The sequence below is a fragment of the Nannospalax galili genome, unplaced genomic scaffold (assembly GCF_000622305.1).
Source record: "Nannospalax galili isolate Female #2095 unplaced genomic scaffold, S.galili_v1.0 scaffold55, whole genome shotgun sequence".
In the NCBI taxonomy this organism is placed as follows: domain Eukaryota; kingdom Metazoa; phylum Chordata; class Mammalia; order Rodentia; family Spalacidae; genus Nannospalax; species Nannospalax galili.
In genome coordinates, this window is record NW_008337640.1 from 2,702,145 (window position 1) to 2,723,332 (window position 21,188).

Consider the following 21,188-nt stretch of genomic DNA (forward strand, 5'->3'; position numbering starts at 1 on the left):
CACAGGTCTGTTTTTGCTCTTAGCACTCAAAACTCTGGACTACCCTCTTAACCTAGACCTACCCACTGCATCCTAATCCCTACACACCTAGACCAGCTCAATTCTTCAGTGTAGTTTCTTAGCACCTTCACAGGCTGTCCCCACCACAATTTGCCTTTGCACACCTGAGACCAGCTTTTTTCCTGGCTGTTCCCACCCCCAACTTGCCTTTGTACACCTGCAACCTTCTATCCTGGCTGTTCTCACCCCCAATTTGCCTGGGATTCTTCCCTATTAAGTCTGATCCCAACCACTGTGCCTTGACTCCTCCACAACCTGAGCAAATCCAAAGTGCAAAGGTTCTAGCCTTGGGCACAGATCCACCTTGGCTCTTAGCACCCCAGATTTCTGGACTACCTTGTTAACCCAGACCAACCCACTGCATCCTGATACCCTGTAACCAGAGCAGCTCAATCTTTCAGTCTAGTTTCTTAGAGCCTTCACAGGCTGTCCCCACGCCCAAATTGCCTTTGCTCACCTGAGACCCACCTTTTATCCTGGCTGTCCCCACCCCCAATTTACCTGGGATTCTGGAGACCAGCCTTCTTCCTTGGTAAATCTAATCCCACCCACGGTGCCTTGACTCTCTCGCTACCTGAGCAAACCAATCTCCCCAACCCCACATCGGTTTCTCCTTCTAGCCTTGGGCACAGGCCTCCTTTTGCTCTTAGCACCCTAGATCTCTTGACTGTGTTTCCAGACCTGCCTACTATGCACTGATCCCCTGCACTCAGACCTGGTCAATTTTTCAGTCTCGTTTCTTAGAAAAGTCACAGGCTGTTCCCAGCTGCAACTAACCTTTGCACTCCTGAGACCAGCCTTCTACCGTGGCTGTTAGCAAACCCAAATTGTCTTGAATTACCTAGACCATCCTTCTTCCTTTGCAAGTCTGCTCCTGCCCACAAAATCTTGACTCCCCTATAATCTGTGCAACTCCATTCTCCCAGAAGCCACATCCTATTATTTTAGCCTTGGGTACAGGCCTGCTTTTGCTCTTAACACACCAGATCTCTGGACTACTGTCTTAACTCAGCAGGGCAGTGAGCTTTCCAAATCACTCTGTGCCCACCCCTCTACATTGGGACCACCTACAGCCCCTCCCATTGCTGCAGGGTTAGGCTTTCCTGCTCTTCAATAGGGTCCAGACCTTTGCTGACTGCCTGAGATCACCTGAATTCAGCCTCCACCTAGCAAGCTTCCCAAATTGCACTGTGCCTGGTAACTAGAAGGGCCCAGCCCTTAGGAGGAAAACTGAGAACATCTGATTCTCTCCTGACTTGGGACTCTGTGGGAACTCCTGAGTAGCTGGACTAGAACCATCTGGTCCCTACAGTATGAAAATCAAAAGAGAGAGCCTGAGGCCTACACCAAGCAGCTTTTCATACCCAATAGGAAAACAACAGGGGCCAGAGAGATGGTTCAGTGGTTAAGAGCACTGACTTCTCTTACAGAGGACCCAGGTTTGATTCCTAGCACTCACATGGCAGCTAACAACCCACCATTACTCCAGTTCCAGGGGATCTCAGGCCTTCTTCTGACCTCTGTGGCCATTGCACAACACGGGTGCACTTACATTCACACAGGCAGTACACTCATACACATAAAATAAAACATAAGAATAGAAATACAAAATAAAATATTTTAAAAAGAAAACAACAAAGGCACATCAAGTATACAAACAGAAACTTATTCTCAAGAAAGGAAGACTTGAGTCTTACACCAGAATCAGAAACAACAAAGGAAATTCACATGCCAAAATTAGAGTGATAAAATAATAATATATGAAAACACCCAAATACTATATCCCCACCAAATGCCAACAGTACTATAGAGGAGTTCTACATTGAGAACCTAGAGATAACCCAGGACACAGAATTTAAAGGAATTATCATAAACATGATCAAAGAATTCAATGAATTTAAAGAACACATAAACAAATAACTAAAAAAAGAGATAGGGACAAACTTCTGACTGAATTCACAAAAGAGGTAGAAATATAGAAAAAAAACTCAAGCTGAAATGAAGAAGGAAGTAAAACATTCAGTAAGCCAATTCGAAACAACCGGAGAAAGCCTCACCAATAGGATGACTAAAATGGAAAACAGAATATCAAGAATGGAATAAAAAGTTGATAAATTGGATTGCTCATGCAAAGAGTATGAAAAATTTAAGAAAACACAAGAATGGAACATGCCAGAAATGTGAAATACCATTAAAAGACCAAATTTGTGCATAATAGACATAGAGGAAGGAAAAGAATCTCAGAATAATGGTATGGACCAGATCTTCAACGGGACTGTAGAAGAAAATTTCCCAAAATTAAAGAAAGGCATGTCCATACAACTAAGGAAACACCAAAGAGACAGGACTAGAAAAGAAACTCCCCATGACATATTATAGTAAAAACAATAAACATACAGAATAAAGAGAGAATACTGAAAGCTGCAAAAAGAAAAACAAGTCATATATAAAGGAAAACCTATCAAAATTAAAGCTGACTGTTCCGTGTAATCTATGAAAGCCAGAAGCGTCTGGACCAAATTATTCCCTGTTTTAAATGACCAGAGATGCCAACACAGAATACTTTACCCAGCAAAAATGTCTATTGTAGTTGGGGAAAGAAAAGTCTTCCACAGCATAAGTAAGCTGAAAGAATTCTTGTCCATAAAACCAGCCCTTCAGAGAATTCTTGAAACAATACAGAGAGCTGAAGAAAGGAATAACTATACCCCAGGGGTAAAGGCAAGAGACAAAATCAAGGTATAAAGGTGGAAAGGCACATTTAGAACAAGAATGCAAACAGAAATTAAAATGACAGGAACCAATACACATCTTTCTATAACTTTAAATATCAATGGACTGAACTTCCAAGTCAAAAGATACAGACTAGTTGGGTGGATTAAGAAACAAAATCCATCTTTTAATTGTCTGCAAGAAACCCATCTCACTTTCAAGGACAGGCACAACCTTAAGGTGAAAATATAAAAAAATATATATTCCAAGCAAATGATACCCAGAAGAAAGCAGGAGTTGCAATTCTAACATCTGAAAAAGTAGGCTTCAAATTAAAACTAATCAGAAGAGAGGAAGATAGCCACTTCATTCTTATCAAAGGAACAATTGACCAAGAAGATATTACAATGATAAACATATATGCACCAAACTCTTGTTCACACAAATTCATAAAAACAACACTACAGAACTTTAAGACACAGATTAACCCCAACTCAGTAATAGTAGGGGACATCAATACTCCTACTGTTTCCATTAGACAGTCCAATCAGACAAATAATAAACAGAGAGACATCTGAATTAAATGATACCATACATCAATGGAACCTAACAGGCATCTTCCCAATATTCCACCCAAGCACAAAAGAATTCACTTGCTATTCAGCACCTGATGGAACTTTATTAAAAATGGACCACATACTGGGGCATAAAACAAATCTCAACAAATACAAAAAAAATTTAAATAATTCAATGCATTCTATCAGACCACAATTCAGTAAAGCTTAAAATCACCACCAGAAGAAGCCCTAGTCATTACACAAACTCATGGAGATTAAACAGCACACTCCTGAATGATGAATGGATCAAAGGAGAAATTAAGAAAGAAATAAAAATATTCCTGGAATTCAATGAAAAGGACAATACAATACAACAAAACCTCTGGGACACTTTAAAAGCAGTCCTAAGAGGGAACTTCATGGCTCTAAGTGCCTATGTTAAAAAATCAGAAAGAGTACAAATAAATGACTTATCATTGGAATTCAAGACTCTTGAAAGACAACAGCAAATGAAACGAAATGCAGAAGACAAGAGCTTACAAAAATCAGTGCAGAAATTAATGAAATAGAAACACAGAAAACGCTACTAAGAATCAACAAATCCAAGAGCTGGTTCTTTGGAAACATAAACAAGATAGACCCAGTTAACCACAAGAAAGAAAGTGCAACTCCAAATCAAGAAAATCAGAGATGAGAGGGGAAACATCGCAACAAAGATTCAGCACATTATAAGGGAATACTTTAAAAACCTATACACTTTTAAAATCGAAAACCTAAAAGAAATGGATATGTATCTAAAATCATGGGTATCACCAAAGCTAAACCAAAAAACAGGTCAAAAGTTTAAACAGACCGGAAACATATAAGGAATTGAAACAGTAACACAAAATCTCATGACTAAAAAAAGCCCAGGCCCAGATGGTTTCACAGCAGAATTCTACAAGACATTTACAGAAAATCTGTATCTAATACTACTTAAATTATTCAAAAAGGTAGAAACAGAGGGAGAACTCCAAAACTCCTTTTATAAAGCCAACATCATTCTAATACCAAAAACTAGGTAAAGGTACAACCAATAAAGAAAACTATAGTCCCATATTCTTAATGAACATGGATGTAAAATTCTCAATAAAATACTTGCAAACTGCATAAAGAAACACATCAAAAAGATCATCCACCATGATAAAGTAGTCTTTATTCAAGAGATGCAGAGGTGGTTCAATATACATAAGTCAATATATGTCATAAATCATATATGGACACAAAGACAAAAGCCACATGGTCATCTCAATAGAGGCATGGAAGGCCTTTGAAAAAAATTCAACATTCATTTCTGATAAAAGGCCCAGAGGGAATTGTACTGGAGGGAACAAACCTCAACATAATTAAAGCTATATACAGCAAACCAACAGCCAACATCATTCTAAATGGTGAAAAAACGTAAGTATTCCCATTAAATCAGGAACCTGAAAAGGATATCCACTATCTCCACTCCTTTTTAATATAGTGTTTGAAATTCTTGCTAGAGCAATAAAACAAGAAATGGAAATTAAAGGAGTACTTATTAAAAAGGAGAGGTCAAATTTCCCTTTTTACAGATGATATGCTTTTATGTATAAGAGATGCCAAAAATTCCACCAGAAAATTCCTAGAAATGATTAACGCTTTCACTAAAGGGGAAGTTTATAAAATTAATCTACAAAAATCATATACTTTCTATATACCAATAACAAACAATTGGAAAACAGTACATGGAAACCCTCCCATTCACAATAGCCTCAAAGATAAATAAAATAAAAATAAATGAATAAATAAAATATCTCAGAATAAACCTGACCAAAGACATTAAAGATCTCTACAATGAAAATTTTAAATCTTTAAAGAAAAAAATTGATGAGGGACCAGAAGACAGAAGGACCTCCCACACTCATGTATTGGAAGAATTAATACTGTGAAAATGAACATTCTACCAAAAGCCATTTACAGATTCAATGCAATCCCAAATAAAGTCCCCATGACATTATTCACAAAATTAGAAAAAAATCCTAAAATCCATATGGAAGCACAAAAGACCCTGGATATCCAAAGAAACCCTGAACAAACTCTGAACACAAAGAGCAGTGCTGGGGGATTACTATACTAGATTTCAAATTATATTACAGAGCTATAGTCATAAAACAGCATGGTGCTAGCACAAAAATAGACCCATAGGTCAAAGGAACATCATTGAAGGCCCAAATATGCAATTTCAGCCTCCTGATATTGACAAAGCGTCAAGAACATTCACTGGAGGAAAGACAGCATGTTCAGCCAACGGTGCTGTCAATACTGAATATCCACCTGTAGAAGAATGAAACTAGAACCTTATCTTTTACCTTGCACAAAAGGAAACTCCTAATAGGAGAAAGACTTCAATGTGAAACCTGAAACTCTGAAACTATTAAAAGAAAACATTGGCAATAACTTACAAGATATAAGTGAAGGAAAGGACGTTTTGTATCAGACATCAATTGCTCTGGAATTAAGGTCAAGAATCAACAAGTGGGATGTCATTAAACTGAAGTTTCGGCAAAGCAAAAAAAACAACCAAGGAAGTGAAGAGAAAACCCACAGCATGGGAGAAAATCTTCATCAGGGACACATCTGACAGAGGTTTAACACTGAGAATAAAAACTCAAAAAACAAAGAATCAAGAAAGCAAGTCACCCAATTAAATGATGTGCTAAGGAGTTGAACAGAGTTCTCCGAAGGCATGAATATAGCTAAGAAACACCTAAAAGGTGTTCAACATGGTTAGTAAATTAGGAAATGTGAATTAAAACCACTTTAAGATTTCATCTTATCCAAATCTGACTGGCCAAGATCAAGAGATACCAAATGCTAGAGAGGATGTGGGGAAAGGAAACACTCATCCATTGCTGGTGGGATTGAAAACTAATGCAACTCCTATGGAAAGCAGTGTGGAGAACTATTGAAAAACTTGAAATGAACCTACCATTTGACCCGGTTATACCACTCCTTGGCATATACCCAAAGGACTCATCGTATTGTAGAGACACTTGAACAACCATGTTTGTTGCTGCTCTTTTCACAATAGCTAAGAGATGGAAGCAACCTAAGTGCCCCTCAACTGATGAGTGGATAATGAAAATGTGGTACATTTACACAATGGAGTTCTACTCAGAGGAAAAGAAAGACGAAATCATAAAATTTTCAGGTAAATGGATGGAACTAGAAACTGTTACACTAAGTGAAGTAACACAGACTCAGAAAAACAAAGGACATATGTTTTCCCTCATATGTGGCTCCTTGCACTAAATTCTTATATGTGAGTATGTACCCAGATATAACTGCAGGAACCAGGATACTGAAAAGGAATCAGGGAGATAAAAGAAAAGAACCTGAGAGAGAAGAACAGTAGGAGGCAGGTGTTACTAAAGGAGAAATGGATAAAAATGGAGTTATTTAAAAGGGAGAGGGGAGGGAGGCTTATACAAGGAACCTTGAGGATAAGGGGGAAAGAAGCTCAAGAGAGGTGGGACCATAGGAGACTGGTATTACCAAGGGAGAAATTTAGAAAATGGGGACACTTTATTGGGGGAAGTCATGGTGGAAGGCTTGGACAGGAAAAAGGAAAGGAAAAATAAATATTTCCTAGCTAGTGTAAAAGACCAGAGGGAATCATATTAGTTCAACAACCAAAGGACAAATTGTACATACAATATATCTACATGAGTCCAAGTGTATGACAAGTCTACATAACAAGAAACAGTGCTGCACAGAAGAAACCTTCCTTTGAGTTGCTGGCTAGGGTGGTCCAAGAGATGCTCAAAATTACACAGGCTATTGCTACAGCCCTTGATTGCCTCACAGAAACTGAACGTAAGACCCTACTGCTGAAGACAGCACATATATCGGACACAGGATTTGGAGCAATGGACCTGGAACTGACCTGGAAGCTACTTCCCTTGAAGGCTAGCTCTCATAGTTTTGGAGATCACTATGAAGGTGCCAAGGGAAAAACATCAATTGATGGTCCACCACCAGCTTCAAGACCAAATAATCACATCAATGGCCAACACAGCACAGGACATTGGGACAGTAGTGGCACTTTTATCTTGAGGGCAATCAACAGCTACCTAATTGGACTAAAAGCCCACTCAATGGAAGGAAACTCAAGTGTGCTACTGTAAATATAACCAAATACACATGACTGTAGAGGTCACAGATCTTAGAGAAAACTCGAAGACTAGCACATGGCTAGGCTAATGTAATTTCTTACTATGTACAAAGCATGTATCCTTGTATTTACAGACAAATATTCCAGTCACCACTCATCAAAGAAGCTTCTTTTGCAGTAGATGGATACAATTACCAAGTACCACTACTGGTCACACACAGAGATTGTCTATGAATTGCCCAGGCCCAAGTGACACATCTACAATGCAATGTCTACACCTAAGTCTCAGGAACACAGAACAGGGGTAAAGAGGTCACTAATGAATCTCTCAGTTCTCATCAATGAAGCTCCCTCATGCAACAGACGACCAGGAACCCCAAAGGACAGAAATGATCAAAGTGTAGTGATTAAGAGTCTGCAGAACACTGGTTTTTAGACAGGACCATATTAATTTCCACCCATCCAGGGCTCTGTGGAAGACAGGGCAGAAAGATTTGAAGAGCCAGGGAGGAGTCTTATGAGTATGACCATATGAAAATAGAATCCTACAAGCTCCTAGGACCCTGCTCATATGAATCTATAGCAATGGTGTCAGCATACACAAGTCCCATGCAAATTCAAGCAGACAAAAACCCAGCACAGAACTGGAGAAATGGACAGCTGACCCCAATCTTAGCTGAAGAAATTTTGGCAGCTGATTACTGCTAGGTGAGGAAGAACTGAACTTCCTAAAGCGAGGGACTCTAGGTCAGCTGACTAGACCTCAGTAGATGAACTTGCGCTGGGGAACTAACTAGACACAATAGGCTTTAACAGAATTGACAGAATGTATGAATTCCAGTAATGGGGCTATGAGAAGGTACCAGTGGAAATGGGAGATGATTATGATGGATTGAAATGTTCTGTATGAAATACACAATAATCCAAATAAAATTTTTTAATAAAAAAGAAATTTTAAAAGAAAAGTTTATTCTATTTCTTCAATATACTTTAATACTGCAAATCATTAAAAATCATTTCAGAGATAGTTTATATTACAAAAAAGTAATAAATTAAACAAAGGTTGGTGCTCAGTAAATCAAATCATTGTCTATTTTAGATGTGTTATATGAAGCATAGTAGTTTTTCAGCAAATATGAACATCTATTCAAGTAAAACATGTGACTCGATCCTTTTTTGGTCCATAAGAGTGATGACTGGGTGGTCACGTGCCTGTGTGACATGTGTCACCCTCAAAACTTATTACACATTGGCATATTGCCCATCTGATGTGGGAAAAAAAAAACATGTGACTAGAAATGTCAGAGACCCTGAATATGCTGTGATCCACTCCTGGGTGAGTTTAATAGTAGCTAAACTATGCTCAACTGTGACTTAAGTTGTTGATGTCAAATTAAAATTATTCTTGGATTTGATTTAATCTTTTTGCTTCTGGAACAAATTGAACTAATTTAAATTCTGCAGGTAAGTGAGCATCACCAGTGTCCTAACATTTCAATGTTGCTAAATCACAATTAAGTTTCCAGAGAGTATAGTTAGGAATAATGCATAGCGTACCTAATCACTATATTTGGAAAAAAGTTGTAATTATTATTAGTCTAGATTTATAGGGATAATGAAGATATCAAGTATGAATATTAAATAATAGTTACCAATATAGCTATTTTAGAACACTGTGAAGATGCACTTAAGGGTATGAACTGAAATCTTTAATTTCTGCATTTCTTGACAAATTCACCAGTGTCACAGGATCCTGAGAAAAGTATAAATATCTAAAGATTTAGGATATTTGCTAAGCTACCTGCTTAAGAATTTACTGACTAGGGATACCCTAAGAATTATGTCATTTTGTTGGCTAAGTGAAAACTAGACTCATCTGATATTCCAGATCTACTACAAACTGGCAAATACTTGTCAGAGCTACATATAAAATCCCAGAAGGCCTCTCTGGGGATGGAGCTATGTGTCGAGACTTGTTGACAAGGTTCTCAGGTTTCCATTCCTTCAAAATCTCTTGTTTCTCTACTCTTTTTACATCCATCAAGTGATACCAAAAGGGAAAAGTCTCTCTTGATTATTCCAAGAGAATATTTCCTTTTCACTAAGAGACTGAAATTCTGTACAAGGCCTGTCACAAATGCCCAAGTAGAAATGTGTGGAAAAGTTCAAGCTGAAAGATGAGGAGGGGGCATCAAGATATGTGGCACAGTAAAATGAACAACGCCCACCCACAGAAATTCAGGCCTGAATTCTGACATTTACACTTTATTTTAAAAATGATCTTCCCACACGTAATCAAACTATGGTCTTTAAATGAGGAGATTGCTCTTGATATTCTCTTTAGGGGAGAGTCCAGTGATGAGTTTCCTTTTGAAAAACAAAGTGACAAACACACAGAAGAGGCAAAAGGGTGGGGACAAAACATACACTGGAATGAACCAGTCACAAATCAGAGAATGTCAGACATTATGCTTCTCTACTATTATCTCACTTTATTCCTATAAAACCAATAGACAAGTATAGTAAAAATTGACTGCAAAGGTATGGCATTATTTATTTTTCTGTTGTGATGGAGTCTCCTGCCGAAGGCAAGTTACAGAATGAAGAGTTTATTTGTGGCTTAGGGTTATGAAGTGATACAGGCCATCATGCTAGAGAGGCATGGCAGTAGGCAATTGGGGGTTTAAACTGTAAGCCCACATCTTTAAGTACATGGAGGAATCAAAGAGACTGCAAATTCAAAGCCGCCCCCAGTGATATGCTTTGTCCAGCAAGGTCGTTCCTTCTAAACCTCCACAAACAGTGCTACCATCTGGTGTCAATTATTCAAATACTTGTGTCCATGGGAAACATTTCATTTGAAACTACCACAGGTACGAATGAATTTGTGGCTCTCAGAAAAAAATCTCAATATTCCCAAGTAAGCATTCTTCTAAAAATTCTTTCTCTGAGAATTTCATATATGAACTCAAAGTATTTCGATCATATCAACCCTCCATTCCACTTCCAGCGTCTCTCAGACCCAGTCAGCCATGACCCCTTCCCAACTTCTCTTCTTTCTAGTTCACTGAGTCTAATCCATGCTGTATTTTGATATATTTCCTGTCTTTACATCTATACATAGGTGTAATTTTAGGTACATATGACAACACTCTACTTGCTGTTATTTTGTTTATTTTTTCTTGATGACTGAAACTAAGGCCTTGTGCATGCTAGGCAAGCACTCTACCACTGAGCTATTTCTCCAGTCCTCATGTTCTGTTCTTAATTTTTTCTTCTCACATATCAAATAGTTTTGTTCCATTTCAATAAGCACAGCTCTACTCAATAGCTGATAGTAGCTAAGTGATATTTCATTATATATTTGGACTACACTTTGTTCACACTGTTGAAAATTTGGAGACTTGAGTTGCTCTTGATTTGAGTTTTTATACAATGAATTAATTATAATCTTTTCCTATGATGTATTCTGATTCAATGGACTATGTTACCTACATCTATGCTTGAGAAGGGCTGCGTGATTCATGTTTTTCTCTTGTGTATATATCATCTATGGTAAAAATGCCTTCTTTGTGGTCATGAACATGCCATTGCAATATTATGTGCCTATTTCCTTATCTTAAATAAAATAAATGACATTCTCCTCATAGGACTACAATAGTGATGGTTTTGTTTATTTAATTATTTCTTGGGAACTGACAAGGTAAATCTGAATGTGCTTACTGGTCTTAGTAAGGCTATAAATGTATTATTCACAGGTTACATTCCTAAAGGTAATATTCATTTTGCTGCAACTTAAAGGTAATCTACTGAAGCACATTTTGCTTAAAAGTGCCATAATGACATTCACCACTAATCAAAGAAGCTTCTTTTTGCAACATATGGAGACAATACAGAGTTACACAACTGGCTATACACAGAGAATAAGTGTCTGAGAGATGCCCATCCCTAAGTTACAAATCAACAGTATAACCTTTATACCTAAGGCTCACAGAATACAGTGGAACAGGGGGTAGAGAGAATACTAGTGCATCTCTCAACTTTCACCAGCAAAGCTTCCTCATGCAACAGAGGGCAATGAACACAGAATGTCACAACTGGCCAAAGTATAGAAAATAAGAGATCACAGAGTATATGTGCCTGGATAGGACTCCTGTGTTAAACCTTACCCACCCACGGCTCAGGGACCTTGACCATCGTGGAAGAGGGGGCAGAAAGACTGTAAGAGTCAGGGGTGGTGGATGACTATGAGGAAAGAGAGTTTTCCAAGCAGCTGGGAACTTGCTCATATAAACTTACAGCAATGGTGACAGCATGCAAAAGACTCATGCAAGCTCAAAGCAGAAAAAAAAAAAGCACAAAAGTAGAGAAAAGGGTAAGAAGCCCCAAACTTAGATGAGTAACTATTGGAAACTGACCATCACTCCTGGGTGACTGATTCTTCTTTAAGGGAATGACACTAGATGGATTGACCAGGCTCCAGTGGATGAACTCACAATAACGGACATAAGTCTGACTTGATAGGCCTTAACATAAATGACAGAATGCATGAAATTCGGCCAAGTGAGGGCTCTGAGGTGGTGTGGATTGGTCCTAAATGTGATCCAGATACATTGCATGAAATGCACAATAATTCAATAAAATTTTAAAAGCTGGGCCACCAGAAAACTCATAATGACTTCTAATACATTGTATGCTGATTTCAAAAGTTAAAGTAGTAAATAATGCTTTAAATTTTATCCCATTATTAGTTACTAGTATTTATATTGGTGCTAATGCTGAAAAGAATCCTGTTTTGAGACCTCTACAAATCATAGGGTTTGGTGAAACAAAGGAGCCTTTTGGAATACATAACTCCACTCACACCTATGCGTATGGCCCTAGTTATTGTTTTCTTAGGTGGTCAAGCAAGTGATTTCTGCATTTTATTCTTCCTCAGAATCACTGATTTGGAAATTTTTACTCTAGTTCAACAGCAAATTTGTAAGAAGAGTAGCTTCAATAATAGTGGGGTCTTGCTGTTACTATTCACATATTAAATTATGTTGGAACATTAAAATCTGTTATGGGTGTTTTCATGAACATTTGTAGCAGATGCACATTACTGAAGGCTAAACCATTTTACTTGGTGTAAATACGAAACAAGACTTATTTGTAGAGGACAGGTTTCCTGCTTCAATCAGAGATACAAACAGGAAACATACTCGCTTTTGTTTCCATATATTCCTCACATGGCTCAGCTGAGTTCACCTCATGAACTATGTTCTTCCTCGTGCTTCCCTCCTCCTAGCCAAATAATTTTAAATAGTCTCAGGAAAGAACTCTGTGTTGTGTTGCTCATGGCAGGGTCAACTTTGCTAATCCTTCCTGAAGCTCTTGGTGTGGCTTGTTTCCAAACCCAGAAATGCATGTGGATTCTGTAGTTCCCTCTGAGATCCAATTTAAGACATTTGGAATATTTACATTTCATTTCAGTAAGAGATATTTTAAAAAATAACAAACTTTTGAAATAGTCCCGAAAAAATTGCTTGCATGGTGAATAATAGATAAATGATGTGGTCAATTAGTAGGTATTATAAACATGTGGTTCTGTAACCTCTAAACCCAAAGATTGATAGAAGTAAGTAAGGCACAATCTAAATCCTGTGAGAACAAATTCCAAGGCTCTGGACTCCTCTTGGAAACAGCTGTGCTGAATCAGGTGTATGATGAAGGCCAAGTACACTTGGCTTTGAGAGTTGGCCTTAATGAGCAATCATGACTCTGGCTGAAATTTATGAGGATAAACTTTCCTTAGAGCAAACAGTCCTGCTTTTGTGTTATCTCATAAAGTGTTCATTGGCAAACTCAAGCACTGTATATTTTCAGGACCTGTGTAGAAAACATTGATTGCATCTTCCCAACACGTTTCAAGGATGTTGGATATTCTCTCAGTAGGTTGAATAGCAAATTTCCGTGAAATTCATGGCTTATTAAGTGAGAAGGTTTCTTAGTAGCCAGAAGCAATCTGGGTGATCAATCTGAGTACAATCCAGCAGAAAACACTTTTCTGGGTTATCATAGACATTTACAGCAGATGTGAGCTGCTAAAAGCTAAATCATTTTATTTAGCATAAATATTAAATAGGCTAGGAACTTTCATTTAGACTCTATACTGTGAAATTATATATACCCCTGAACTTTGCACTATGGTTTGCCTCTGAAATGTTCCCTATTGGCTCACATGTTTGAACATCTGGCCCTTTCCTAGTGTGATGTTTTGGGTGGCTGTGGAATTTAGTTCTAGACACACAGCTGGTGAGAGTGTATTCAGAAGCCAGGCCTGCGAGAATTCTAGTCCAGCCCCACTTCTGGACTAAGCTTTCTGCTTTCTGATCCACCAACATGTGAGTTGCTGCAGCCTCACGCTGACACCACTGCAGACTTAGCTATCCCAACCAGCATGCCTTCCCCACCATGATGGACTGTATCCCCTGAACCATGAGCCAAACATAAACCTCTCCTCCCTTAAATTGCTTCCATAACATATGTGATCATGGGAAAATAAAAATAACAAATATATTCAGTGAGGTTTACTTTTATACTGAAAATAGAAATATCTTTGCAGACAGTTTCAAAGATATACACAGATCAGTAAACCTCAATGATCATGTGCCCTCTGTTGGTTGCCTCTATCTTGATAGATGTTCCTAGATGGTTCCCAAGAGGTTGGTTGTGTACTTGATAATATACATATGGAGCTGAGGGAGAGTTTTGTAGAAACATGCAGAAGTTATTCAAATTATTCAAGAATATTTGACTATTTATTGAAATATTGCCTTACTCCAATAATTTAATATTTGTTTTTAAATTAATTTTAAAAATATATTCTATGATTTGAGATAAAGTAACACATAGAGCAACTTAAATCATATCAAATGGGTGAATATTCACTTAATTGTAAATATTTTCTTAATATTCTGATTTCACTTTTCTATACATCAGAGACCACTTTAAGTTGTTTTTTTTAATGTGATCAGTGAATGGGTGAGAATTTATCAAAGTCCATACTTACTGCGGTACATTTAGCAATATTTTCCCAACAGGAACCTTGCAAGACTTTAGACCCAATCTTTAGAATGAAATAGTCTTAATCTAAGAAATAAAATTTCATCAATGTACTATTGAATAGATCAATGTTTTGCTGTTTATGAATAAAATTGCCTTTAAGAGCATATTTTATTTTGATTAGTTTAAGTAAGGTTGTTAGTTTTGATAAAATTATAGAAGGAATAATCATAGAAAATGTTGAAAATTACAATTAATTGAAAAATATCTACAACCACTGAGACTTAACCACTCTCCATAATATTATCTATAACCACTCAGACATTTTGCTAAATACATATAGTTGTGAGTATAAAGCCTAAATGCATCCATATATAATTTCTAAAACTAAAAAGCAAAGTAACTACATACCTAACACAGAATATGTCAAGATAGAACTGTTTTTCAGTGGAAACAATTGTAATTCTACACTACTAGAGCAATGGGCTTTTTTTTTTTTCATTTTACCTGTTAATCTGCATTCAGATTTCTACTGAATTGTACAATAAAATTTGTACTTCAGTAACTACTTTGACAAAAATTTGTAATTACACTCCTATTGCTTTAAGGCAAATATTTTAATATATATAATTCATCACAAATTCATTTGCGATGAGAAAAATCTTTGCATTTCCATTAGAGGTATTTTAGCCCTTTAGGGTGACAAGTCAGCAGACTTTGCAAAAGCAAAAACATCAAAATTCCAACCATCTGATCTACATCTGGAAAGCAGCTGTTCTTTTTCATTCTGGCAAGAGAGATTTGTGTGCAGTCTTCTTGCTGCTGTCTCCTGGGACCCTGACCATCGCATGTCACTCTGCTCAGTTGCGTCTTTGAGAGTTGGTGAGAACACAGACCACACTTACTGGTATTGATTCCAGGACGAACATTGTGCTATGCATATTACAGTCCTTACCTCACTGACTATTCACAGCATTATATTAAAGATGAAAGAACTAAAGCTTAGAGAGGTCACATATCTTGCCCAGGGTCATACAAATAATGAAAGGCAGAGCCAGGATTTTCATCTGTATGATGCAAGATCCTTGATGGCCAGAAAGTTATCCTGCACACCTCTGAATAGCTGCATTCCACTGCTGACTGCATGTATTCTGAAGAAAGTCATCATGAGCTGTCTGCTGTCTCGCAGCTTGGAGTAAATACTTCAGCCTTCAGAAGACAGCCAGTCTTGAAGGGGCTATCATGCTACTCTTGGAATTGTACCTAACAATGCCTCTCCTTTTGAAGCAATTTCTTCTTGTTTCTTGACTCAATACCCTGAATTAATTCTCCATGTAGTCAATCAGTCGTCTTCTGTATATAATACAAGCATTTCTCTCCCTACCTGAAAGCCTTAACTTGATCCAAAATCAACCTGCAAAATTTACTTTTAATTCCTTGGCTTTTAAAGGCATATGAAGAATTCCCTGAAATTTCCAAAGAAATTCAATTCCCCAAAGCCTTCCGTATAGTTTTCCATTTGCAGAGGCCAAAACTTTTGAAGCAAATTATGAATCATCTTTCTGTATCTTATCCTGTCTCCAAATCATTAGAAAAGCTATGGGTTTACTACCAAAACTATCAAGTACCCTGCATCATGAAGATGAAAATCGTGGCTCTGCCTTTCATTATTTGTATGACCCTGAGATAAGCTATTTCAGAATACAACATTTTTTATCACTATAACTTTGATCCAAGGCACTATCACTACTCTTTTTCTCTTGCCTCTAATTCTATCATCCACACAGAGGCTTGAGTGATTGATTTGTGCTTCCTCTCAAAGCTTTCCCATGGCTTCATATCCCAGGGCAAGGACTGGATGCCCACAGCTCTCTAGAGGGCCTGGTCGCTGCTACCTCATCACCACATTGCCGCCTTCCCATTCTGTGTTTTTAGCTATTGTGGCTGACTACTTTGGACTTACTTGAATGATCCAAGCAGGTTTTGTTCTTGTTTTTTCTCTCTTCTTGGGAAATTTTTCTGACCTGTAGACACAAGGGTTGATTTCACCATAGCACTTCATGTTTTCACTTTACAAATCACTTTTCTAGAGAGGCTGCGCTGATCACCACTTGTGAAGAAACAACCCCCAGACTCAGTGAGTTTTGATTTCACTTTCCTTGTTTTATGATTCCTGACAGAAGTTGCAAAAGCCTGGTACATACATATTTATTTCTTTAGTTGCATATTGCAGTTGTAATGAAACATAATCTCCAGAGGAAACAAACTCTGCTGATTTTGGTGTTACAGTATGAATCTCAATTAATTCCAAGCCATTTAGAAACACTTATTGAATAAACGAATGGAATCTGATCTATGCTTCCTGGATAATAATCATTGGGATGATATACCTTACTCTGGAAGTAGGGTGCTCAGTTCACCCCTAAACTAATACTTCATACTTCCCTGGCACATTTTAATATTCTGTACATTGAGACTTCAGTCCAAAATTCAATGTATTGCAAACTTATAAAATTGAAATATTCAGAAAGGTATCTAATCAAAGGTAGATAGAAATTATCTTTCTAATAAGAATTACTTTTCTCAAAAATAAAAGGTAAAATGGGGGCTGGGCATATGACTCAGTGGTAGAGGGCTTGTGTAGGATGCCTGAGAACCTGGGTTCAATTCTCATCACACAAAGTAGATGTATACGTGTGTCACTTGTTTTCGTCCAGTACAAAAATCTTACTATCAACTTTCCACACTTTGACTGAAAACCTGCTGAATGTTCAGGGGTGAAACAGTGCTAATCTGGCTGCCTTTGTCTCTTTGCTTCTCTCCTGTTTGAGGGACCCTTTCTTTTTTCTTCCCACACTGTAATTATAAGACCGGTGATACTTTCAAAACTATGATCATAGGATTAAAATTACTTCCCATAAATTGAGTAGAAAATCTGTTTTTACAAAGACTGTGCCTTAAGGCTGGAAAGATTGCTCAGTGGTTAAGAGCACATACTGTTTTTGCAGAGGACTTCAGTTCAGTTCCTAACACCCATATGGAAGTTCACAACCACCTATAACTCCAGTTCCAAGGGATTCAACACAACTTTCTGGTCTCCATGTTCTTCTGAATGTACATGGTGAACATATATACATTCAGGCACACACCCTTTATGCAGAAAATAAATAAATATTTTTTAAAGATAATGTATATACCCAACTTTGAGAAGCAGAGTAGCATTGTTGTTACCAAGGGCAGGAGGAAGGGGCACACAGGGAGATGTTGGTCAAGGGATAGAATGTTTCAGTTACACAATTGCACAAGATAAATGCTAATAATGCTGCTGTAAGTACCAGTATCATGTCATAGTGAATGCATGAAACTGGCTAAGAAAGTATACCTTAAATGTAAGTGACTAGAGGGTACTGTGAGATAATAAATGTGATATTTGATTGTGGTGAATAGTACAAAGTACAATATATCAAATTCCATTTGTAGAATTTACACAAACACAATTTTCAACAGTCCACTATATCTTAACAGAGTTGGAAAAATCTATTTGCTCTTTTCTGTAGCCTTTAAAAATTCTTCAATCACGTAACAGAGTTGCCATGCAGAGCAATGTAGGAAATAAACTCTCAAGCCAAATTTATGATTATACTTTTTACAAACTAAAAATTATCAGAATGAAACATTCATAGGCGAAGCTGGCCTCTAATAGTAGTCCGGATGCTATTCAATTTCATTTAGAAAACAAACCCTGAGTAGTGAATCTTTTTTTAAAAATCCACATAAAACGGGGCTGACAGCCTCTTTCTGGGGCTCCGAGGCTTACCTTTACTCTCCCTGATCCTTTGCATCCAGTACAACCCAGCTACACAATCCACTCCCTGGGAAATCTTAGGGCTTCTTCCCTCCCCATCTGCCTTTGCATCCCTGCGTGGCGCAGCCACGGCGAGGGTCTCAGGTCAGTGCCACCCATGTTCCTGAGGCCAAAAGCATTCTTAGAAGATTCCAGACCTAAGGAGAAAGTCTGAAAACTTCTGATCCACATTGGAATTGCGCCACCGCAGAACTCCTGAAGACAAAACAATCCGGCCACAACAATATAAAATCAAAAGAGAGAACCAGAAGCTTAGAAAACAAACCCTGAGTAGTGAATCTTTTTTAAAAATCCACATAAAACCTACTTAAACCAAATGCTGATTAATAGACAAAAAAGGAGGAGACATGGACTAATTAAGGAAGAGGAAAGATTTTCTTTTGTTTTTTGGTTGGAACTTTATTATGACCAAAGTTGAACCCATCTATTTACAGTTTTCAGGGAAAGAAAATATTTTTCCTGACCACAGCTGAAGAGAGACCCTGACAGAGCTTTCCTCTCCCCATCTCCCATGCCATTGGCATTTCTGGGAGAGGAATCTGAGGTGGTTTTCCAGCTAAGTGTTTCCAGCTGTTTCCACAGCCTCAGTCAGATGGAGTTTCTGCTCATGTTGACTTTGGCTGAAATCTTCCCCTGGAGCCCAGCAGCAAAAAAGCATTTGCTCTGAGGCCTGGGACTCTGGACAAACATTCCAGAGTTTCTCAGTTCTTAACATTAACATTTGATGGATTCTTCTCTTAATTTCTTCTGGAGAAAATCATAGACACTGGAAGGTCCCTTTGCCCTGTGACAAGCCTGGTATCCCCACCCCCGAACCCTTTTCCTTTATGTTTTTCTGCAGATGAAAACCTGAAAAATAGTAACGTGCACAAACTATGCCAATCTATGAAAATATGAATTCTTTTAATATGTCTCAACACATTCTGAAAATACCAGGCTCCTTTGAAGGTTTTAAAAATGAAGGAGAAAAATAGGCTTTAAAGCAAACCCTTAAACACGTGTGCCAAAAGGATCTCAGTAAAGTCAAGACAGAGTTACAGTGAATTTTAAAAGTCACTTGTCATAGTCATAATGAAGTAGAATAGCATTTTTAATGTTATATTGATATCCTTTCAAAAACAATAAATCGAATGCTTTTTTCTGCTAAAAAAGTTTTGTTGTGGTTCCCCAAATTAATCATAAGAGTTAACATTCAAGATTGATTTTTCAATACTGAAAACGTTAACTCAAAACTTTATTTTGAAGGAAGAGTTAGGAAATGATCATTTTTTGTTAACTGGGTGACATCAAATTAACCAAAACACCTAGTAGACAAAACCTACCTTTACTTGGCATGGCAGGAAATGTGTATAGCTTTTGTTTCCATGGAAATTTTTCATTTTTAAATAAGAGAAATTATTACAAATGTAATGACATAACTTGGTTAACAAAAGGGGCCTTAGAATATTTTTCCCTGAACATTCTAAACTTATGTTTTCAAAAGTTATTATTGAAATAACTCTATCAGTATAGTCAGAGCAGGCAATAAAATGTTATAAAATGACATTCTGAAGTTCTATCAAGCTCATTTATATAAGGATTGACTGAGGCATAAAATGGCTGTGTTCATGGTAAATTTATTTGCATACATGCGTGAAGATTGGCACTATTTGTGTATCATTACAATATTATATTTTTCCTATGTACACATTATTTAAAAGATAAACTGAATAATAGCCCTGCTTTATTATACTGATTCATTAAACAACATGCATATCTAATCAACTGAAATCCAGTAATATGTTATTTACAGCATTTTTCTAAGGATAAAGAAACTACATTATTAATGAGACTGTGGTTGTTTATACTCCACTGATTTCAGGAAAATGTGAAAACTTTAAAAAAAAAAAAAAAGAATCTCAGCTTGGTTAGTATACCATGAAGAGTGAGAATACCTGATGACAGATGTCTGAGCTTAAGTGCCATGTCACTCTTTTCTGGCTGCCTGACCCCAGACAAACTTTGTCCTCTTTGCCTCTGTTTTTTAATTTATAAAGTGAGGATAATAATGATGTTTTATTGTTAAACTTGTAATGTTTAAGCCAGTATTTAATTTTAGGTACCTACATGGCATAAGTCACCTTACTTACTCTCAATAAAATCTTAAGTATTATTATTGTTTATGTTTTGTAGCAGACAACCCACCTCCTAATGAAGAAATGTCCTTTATATCATCAGGGTCTGTGGCCATGTAATATAGCATCAAATGTATCATTTGATGCTTTCTAGAAGAGACAAAGGCTTGATGGCTAGCCCTAAGGACTGGAATTTTCATTTTTCGATTTAGACAAAAAGGACGCTTTCTGGATTTGTAGATGTCCAGATCAATTCACATCATTTCTCTTCCTTCCCCAATTACTTAAATACTTTAAGTCTGATTTAATCCCATCATTAACCTCTGCCCAAAACATGACTTATCTAGATCATACATGATACATGAACTTAGACATTTCTCCAATTCTATAATTTTATTAGGTTTTCAATTTTAGGATTCAGGTTTGAAACTTAAGATTATTTTTTAATCAATTAGACTTTCTTTTTCTCTAACCTGTAGGCATTTTATTTCCCTGGCCTGAATGCTTACTTCTGCTGGTCCTGTGTTAACATTTTGTCCATATCATTTGTGATCACACGAAATTCATTTCGTTTTTTGTAATCAGCCTCCTATAATGCTTTTGCCATAATAATTATTTTTCAGTAAAAATTTAGGCTCAAGGACTCCAATTTT

The 21,188-nt window shown here is 37.2% G+C and overlaps 1 non-coding gene across 1 annotated transcript; it reads left to right on the top strand.

Moving 5' to 3' along the window:
• Positions 1–8,677: 8,677 nt before the first annotated feature.
• LOC115070285 lies at positions 8,678–8,780 on the top strand. Its single transcript, XR_003849468.1, has one exon. It is a non-coding gene; the product is annotated as a small nucleolar RNA U13 (small nucleolar RNA).
• The last annotated feature ends 12,408 nt before the right edge of the window (positions 8,781–21,188 follow it).